Below are 8,641 nucleotides of genomic sequence, written 5' to 3' on the forward strand. Positions count from 1 at the left end.
AACACATATCATAGGCATCAAAATAAATTTTAAATTATTTTTATGCCTCGGTTTTGTTGTCCCGAAACCACATCCCGTTTAGGGTCAATTTTGGGCTGTCACTGTCCCAGTGTCATATACGAGTAAAAGGTGTTACATTTAGTAGTATCAGAGCTATAGTTTAGTTAGTTCTCAGACTAACCTAGCGGATTGGAGTCTAGCTATACATGCCATATGTATATATAATATTAGTGTGACGACTCCTAAAAATATTAAAATGCGTCTGCTCTAGCTGAAGGAGCGGTACCATCTGAGAGTAGACCCGAGACTATCAGTAGAGGAGAAGGAGGCAGAGAAGCCTTTCTCCACATGATGGATGCACAATATACAGAGTTTGTTCGAACGAACCCGAACGCTCAACCTCCCCCAAATCCTCAACCCGCACCCATAATGCCTCAAGGTATAGATTTTATGAGATTCTCTACAACTCTAGTTGATAAAATTGACAAGTAAGGTGCTGAGGAGTTTAGGGCAAATGCTAATGACGACCCTGAGAAAGTAGAGTTCTGGTTAGAGAACTCGATGCGGGTATTTGATGAACTATCCTATACACTTGATGATTGCCTAAAATGTGCCATATGTTTGTTAAGAGATGCGACGTATCATTGGTGGAGAACGCTGATATCTATGGTACCACTGGAGAGGGTTACTTGGGAAATCTTTCAAAAGGAATTCCGAAAGAAATACATTAGTGAAAGGTTCATCAATCAGAAGCGTAATGAATTTCTAGATCTAAACAGGGTCGTATGACAGTTAGTGAATATGAGAGAGAATTCATCAGACTCAGTAAACATGCTCGGGAGTGTGTATCCTTCTAAGCTAAGATGTGTAGAAGATTTGAAGATGGACTTGATGAGGATATTAAGACATTAGTGGGTATTTTTGAGTTGAAATAATTTTTGGTACTCGTTGAGCAGGCTTGTAAAGCCGAAGAATTGATCAAAGAAAAAAAGAAAGCCGAGTCTAAGGCTAGAGACACAAGAAAGAGATATCAGAGTAAGTCGTTGCCATCTCAATCTAAGAAACCTAGAGAGATGTACTCTCGTTCACATGTGTCGGCTAGACACTCATACGAGAATCGTAGAAAGTAAAATTCAGGTTTTAGGTCTCAGGCTACGTCTCTGGCAAGTGTAGGTAATGCTAAACCTTTCAAGGCCAAATGCCAGTAATGTGGTAGACGTCATTCTGGGAACTTTAGGTTGAGTGAAGTATCTTGTTTTAGATGTGGTTTTCTAAACCACTTTATTAAGGATTGTCCCGAGATGATGGAGAAAGAAAGATTTTAGAGTCCAAGACCAAGTGGCCAAGCTCCTAGGGAAAGACCCTCGAGAAATGCTGGGAATGGGTCCTGTAGTAAGAATGTGACACGAGATACAATAGTGAGATCTAAAGCTAGGGCTCCGGCTAGGCCTATGCCATACGCACACAAGAAGACACAACTTACCCTGATGTGATCACTGGTAATTTTTCTCTCTATGATACTAATGTTATTGCTTTGATAGACCCTGGCTCTACTCATTCGTATGTGTGTATGAAATTGGCATTTAGTATGAATATTCTTGTCGAGTCTATAGAATTTATTATTAAGGTGTCAAACCCATTAGGAAAGCATGTGATAGTTGATAAAGTATGTAAGAAATGCCCTTTGATGGTTAAAGGTCATTGTTTTTCGGCCGGCTTGATGTTGTTGCCTTTTGATGAATTTGATGTCATACTGGGTATGGATTGGTTGACACTACATGATGCTATAGTGAATTGTAGACAGAAAGTTATGGAATTGAAATGTGAAAATACTGAGATTCTTCGAGTCGAATCAGATGATGCAGATAAGTCACCAATGGTAATTTCTTCAATGACTGCTCAGAGATGTATGAGAAAGGGTATGAAGCTTATTTGGCATACATATTAAATACAAAGGAATCCAAATTGAAAATCGAATCAGTTTCAGTTTTATGCGAGTATGCGGATGTATTACCAGAAGAATTGCCATGTTTGCCTCCAATTGGAAAAGTTGAATTTGGTATTGAGCAAATGCTAGGGACAGCACCTATCTTTATTACTCCATACAGGATGCCCCGACTGAGTTGAAAGAATTGAAGTTACAGTTACAAGAGTTGACTGATAAAGGTTTTGCGAGACCTAGCTTTTCACCATGGAGTGCTCTCGTTTTATTCGTGAAGAAGAAGGACGGTTCCATAAGATTATGCATTGACTACCGGCAACTCAATAAGGCGACAAAAAAAAAAATAAGTATCCTCTTCCAAGGATTGATGACTTGTTTGACCAGCTGAAAGGAGCGACATGGTTCTCTAAGATAGACTTGAGATTCGGATATTATTAGTTACAAGTTAAGGAGTCAGATGTGCCTAAGATTGCCTTTAGAACAAGGTATGGCCACTACGAGTTTCTTATTATGCCATTTGGATTAACAAATGCTCTTACTGTGTTTACGGATTTAATGAACATAATTTGTTGGTCATATTTGGATAAGTTTATTGTGGTGTTCATTGATGATATTCTGATTTATTCTAGAGATGAGTCAGAGCATGCCGAGCCCTTAAAAACAATGTTACAGAATTTGAGAGATAAACAGTTATATGCCAAGTTTAGTAAAAGTGAGTTTTGGCTTTGAGAGGTTGGATTTTTAGGCCACATTGTTTCAAGAGATGGTATACGAGTTGATCCCAGTAAGATTTCTGCTATTGTTGAGTGGAAGTCGCCAAGGAATGTAACTGAAGTTAGGAGATTTTTGGGTTTGGCTAGATACTACAGACGGTTTGTTAAAGGATTTTTGATGATTGCCACTCCAATGACGAGGTTGTTACAAAAGAATGTTATGTTCGAATGGACAAAGAAGTGCCAACAGAGTTTTGAGAAACTGAAAGCATTTTTGGCTGAGGTACTAGTGTTAGTGCAGCCAGAATTAGGGAAAGAATTTGTAACTTACAGTGATACATCCTCGAGTGGATTAGGTTGTGTGGTTATGCAAGAAGGCAAGGTAGTAGCTTATGCTTCGAGCCAACTGAAGCCCCATGAGAAAAACTATCCTATGCATATCTAGAATTAGCTGCCATTGCATTTGCTTTGAAAATTTGGCGACATTACCTGTTCGGAGAGAAATGCCATGTCTATACATACCATAAAAGTATTAAGTACCTGATGACTCAAAAGGACTTGAATTTGAGGCAACGAAAATGGCTGGAATTGTTAAAAGACTATGAACTTGTGATTGATTACCACCCCGGTAAGGCTAACATGGTTGCCAATGCCTTGAGCAGAAAGTCTTTATTTACTTTGAGAGCTATGAACGCACGGCTAACCTTATCTCATAATGGTGCAATTATAGTAGAGTTAAGAGCTAGACCGACTTTTCTTCAACAGATTTGTGATGCTCAAGAAGTTGATAAAGAGTTACAAGCTAAGAAAACTCAGTGTGAGTTGGGCAGTGAATCTGATTCTCAAAGAGATTCTGATGGTTGTCTGAGGTTCCGTGGAAGGATTTGTGGTCTGAAGAATGCTGAGTTGATTCAAAATATTTTGCACGAGGCTCATACGGAGGTATGTCAGTTCACCCAGGTAGCACGAAAATGTACAATGATTTAAAGAAAATGTATTGGTGGAATGGTATGAAAAAAGATATATCTGAGTTTGTATCGAGATGTTTGATTTTTCAACAAGTAAAGGCTAAACACTAGGTACCTTCAGGTTTACTTTAGCCTATTTTAATTCCCGAATGGAAATGGGACAGAATTACTATGGACTTTGTGACAGGCTTGCGGTTGACACCAAGAAAGAAAGATGTCGTATGGGTTTTGGTTGATAGATTGACTAAATCGACTCACTTTATACCGGTACGCATTGATTATTCATTTGATAAGTTAGCCGAATTGTATAATTTTGAGATTGTAAGACTTCATGGAGTACCTTTAGCGATTATTTCGGATAGAGATTCGAGGTTCACTTAGCAGTTTTGGAAGAAGTTACAAGAAGCTTTAGGTACAAAGCTAAATTTTAGTACCACTTTACATCCACAAACTGATGGACAATCCTGGAGAGTAATTCAGATACTTGAAGATATTCTCAGATGTTGTGTTCTTGAATTCCAAGGTAGTTGGGAAAAGCACTTACCTTTGGTTGAATTTGCCTATAACAACAGTTGTCATTCGAGTTTGAAAATGACACCTTATGAAGCATTGTATGGACATAAATGTCGTACACCATTATATTGGCCTGAGCTTAAGGAGAATAAGATTCATGGAATAGATTTGATTAAAGAAATCGAGGAAAAGGTGAAAGTAATTCGTGATTGTTTGAAAGCGGCATTGGATAGACAAAAGTCTTATGCGGATTTAAAAAGGAAAGAAATTGAGTATGAAGTCGGTGATAAAGTATTCTTGAAAGTATCTCCATGGAAGAAGGTTTTGAGATTCAGTAGAAAAGGCAAGTTGAGTCCTCGTTTTAGAGGACCGTATGAGATTACAGAAAGGATAGGGCCTGTTGCTTATTGATTGGCTTTGCCGACTAAGTTAGAAATGATTCACGATGTGTTTCATGTGTTCATGTTGCTTCGATATAGATCGGATCCCTTACATGTGATTGCACCAACAGAGGTTGAAATCAAACCAAATATGACTTATGGTGAGGAACATGTTAAGATCCTAGCTCGGGAAGTCAAGCAATTGAGAAACAAAAGTTTTGCTATTGTGAAAGTTTTATGGCAAAGACATGGGGTTGAAGAGTCTACATGGGAGCCCGAGGAGGCTATGGGGAAACAGTACCCAAACCTTTTTACCAGTAAGATTTTCGGCGACGAAAATCCCTAAAGGGCGGAGAGTTGTAACATCCCGAATTAGGGCCTAGTCAGAATAGTGGTTTTGAGACCACAAATTCGAGATAGAAATAATTATTATATGATTCTTATGAGGTCTATGATATGAATGCATGCTTATGTGAAAGTTTCATGAAGAAATTCTATGCATAAAATGTCTAATTGAACTTTAGGGACCAAATTGAAGAAGATGCTAAACTTGCATTCTAGAAGCTTTAAGCATGAAATTGCTTTAGATTATGAACTAAAGGGTCCTAATTAGAAAATTGACCAATTTTTATAATTTTGGACAAAAATGGACATGCATAGGAAAAATTTGAAAGGAAAACCCTAAGGGGATTTTGGTCATTTAGTAATTAAAAGAATAAAAAACAGAAAATCAAAGCAAAAATATGACCATATTCTCCAAGTGCTAGCCGAATTTCTCAATAGCCATAGCTAGGGTTTTGTTCAACATTTCCAAGCTTGATTGTAAGTGCTCCCTAGCTCCGTTTTTAATGTTCTTTGTATTTTTAAAGTCTTTAAAGCATGATCTAGCCATTTCTAGCTATATTTTGAGCTAGGGTTCATGTATAAAATTTGAACCATGTGTAACATGCATGTATTCTTTTGATTAATGGAGGAATATGAATGTTTGATGCATGATAAACATCTTTTACTAGGTGATTTTTAGTGAAAACACCTAAAAAGGGACTTGTTTGTAAAAGTGTAGGAGTGAGTAGTAATAATGTGAAATAAAGAAAAATATGGGCTAATATGAGCATAGTAAAGATTAGGTTAGGCTTGGGTAACCAAGAAAATGCATGCATTTCATTTTACGAGCCTAGGGACTAAATCATAAAAAAATGGAAAGATAGGGGTAAAAAGGTAATTCTACCAAAGCATGAATTATGGATCTATTTTTGTAATGTGATTAATAAACAAGTTAAATTTGGTATTATAGAACAAGAAAATGTGAACCGGGTCTTGATCGAGGGAAGAATAAAGTATACAATGATAGGCTCGATTACCATCATTTTTGTACTGAGGTAAGTACAAGTGTAAATAATGTGACAATGTGGTATGTTATGTTGTGTTAACATTATGTGATAATTATTTTATTACTTATTATGTATGCTATGTCTAATGGTACTATTGTAAGCATGAATGATATTATGGTCGCTACCCACGATGTCGCGAGCAAGTGCAATAGAGGCGCAATTTGCAAATGAGAAAAACCCGTTTGAACCTTAGGTGTAGTTTAGGATACAAGTGACATGTCACTAGGAATTAAGAAGGCTAAACTCATTGAGTGGTTCGGGTTCGTGATATATGTGGCATCCGAGCTCGTTGAGCAGTCCGAGTTCATAATGGGTGCAATACATGTGATTGAGTTTCGGGCAATGGTCTTGTGTGTCCTACTGGTTGCTAGGTAATCCTTGAGTTGTCGGATACCTGATAGCTTTTGTGAGTAGTCCGTGTAGTTACACCTTGATCGTTAGCTTATACGAGCAAGCCCGTGAGTAGCTCTATTGTGAGCATTGCATGATATGAGGTAGCTTCGACTACGTATTTTTATGTGGCACTCATGTACAAGTTTCCATGTATCCAATAGTATTCTGAGTGTTCAACGGGTATTATAATGAATGATGCGATGAAATTCCCAAGATGGTCTTATGTGTCCTACCGGTGGCTAGGTAATCCTTGAGTGGTTGGATACCTGATAGCTTTTGTGAGCAGCCCGTGTAGTTACACCTTGATCGATAGCTTGTACGAGCAAGCCCGTGAGTAGCTCTATTGTAAGCGTTGCATGATTTGAGGTTGCTTCGGCTATGTATGTTTATGTGGCACTCATGTGCAAGTTTCCCTGTATCCAATAGTATTCCATGTGTTCAACGGGTATTGTAATGAATAATGCGATGAAAGTCCCAAGATGGGCATGGTAATGAAGGTAAAGTTATTTGATATGCTACGGATATGTACAGGTACGTACGTTATACTCATGAGTGATGCCTTGTTAAAGGATGATATGTGACGAGAAAGTATATTCATATATATATATATGAATACTTGATAAATGAGCTAGAATGATTGAATGATGAATAATCTTGGTGGTTGTGCTATTATGTCTTACATGATTATGGTTTACTAATATTGCATATTATTTGCATGTGGACTTACTAAGCTGAAATGCTTACTCCCCTCTTTTTTCCATCCTTTCTAGTTCCGCCAATCTAGCTCGGGGATCAGAAGTTGTCGGAGAATTTGATCACACTATAAAAAGAACATTGGGTATAGTGAATTTGTTATTTTGAGTATGGCATGTATAGGGGACTTGATCATTTTGTGGTATGTGTCATGCTATTTGGCCAAATTGTGAAGGCCTATGATGTTGATGATTCATTTTGTAATAGCCATGTGATATGGCTCATGATTGATTCTTGGGTTGTAACATCTAATTGTTCATGAATGCTTATGTTGATGCCTTGATGATGTTCTATGTGGTTGTGTGATGGATATATGATGAGATATTGTCTTGATGATGTGGAATATGATTGCTTGGTGGATGTATGAAGATGTATGGATTAAATACTAAGAGATAAAGAATGGTTTAATAACCTAAGATGACAATAGTTATAAATATGCAACCTGAAATTTTGATAATTAAGTTGATTTGCATGAAGTTTGTATAAAATGTTCCCAAGTGGTGTGATTAAGGGAATGTGCAATAGGATGATATTATAAAGATGTGAAAGTGCTATGGTGTTCAATATTGAGTTTCTAAGTATGTCATGTTGCATGCTATGAAATATGCTTAAGTACATGAGTGATTAAGGGTGGCAATTGGCTTGGAAAATAGCCTTCAAATTGTCCACACGGGTAGACACACGGGCATGTGACTAGGCTGTGTGTGACACATTGTCTGTTCCACAGGCGTGTAGAATGGTGTGTGTCCCCTACACCCTATTTTTGCAAGTCAGTATGCTCAGTAGTAAACACACGAGCTAAGACAAAGGCGTGTGTCTTGGCCGTGTGAGGGACTAGGCCTACCTACATGGGCGTGTACTCTGGCCGTGTGAAGTCTGCACCTTTTTATGAAAAATGCATTTAATTTTAATTGACCACATGGTCTGGCCATACGGGCGTGTGATGCGGCCGTGTGACGCTAAATTGGTTCTAACGCCATAGTCCGAGATTTACATGGCTGGAGGACACGGGCGTGTAGAAAACACATGGGCGTGTCCCTTGTCTCACACATGTGTGTGGCTCTGTATTAGGGAAAATTTCCAAAACTTTTCAAAAAGTGTCTGATTTAGTCTCGATCCTTTTTTGATGGTTGTTTTGGCCTCGTAGGCCCATATTAGGGACAACTTGTGTATGTATGAATGAAGTTATTTTATAGAAAAATTTTATAGCTCGACTTTTTGCATGAATGTATGAGTACAAGTTTGATAATGCCTTGTACCCTGTCCCAGTGTTGGATACGGGTAAGTGGTGTTACATATAGCTTAGTAAGTAGGTATGTAAATAATAAAGAAATTATTAACATGCTTTCATAAATTCTCAAAGTATGTTTTCAAAATAATACAATCATAACTACACATAGATCCACTATTTACTCAAGTTCAAAACAAGTTGTCTATTCGAATCGTAGTCAATAAATTATTTATATCTAGAGCTATGGAACTCCAAATTAAGATCCGCTAATTTTTCAGAAAATAGAATCGTATATATTATTACCATAAAATTTTTAGAAATTTTGGTTAAGCCAATAAGTACAGTTTATTCTTTAAA

This window comes from Gossypium arboreum, chromosome 7 (genome assembly GCF_025698485.1).
Source record: "Gossypium arboreum isolate Shixiya-1 chromosome 7, ASM2569848v2, whole genome shotgun sequence".
In the NCBI taxonomy this organism is placed as follows: domain Eukaryota; kingdom Viridiplantae; phylum Streptophyta; class Magnoliopsida; order Malvales; family Malvaceae; genus Gossypium; species Gossypium arboreum.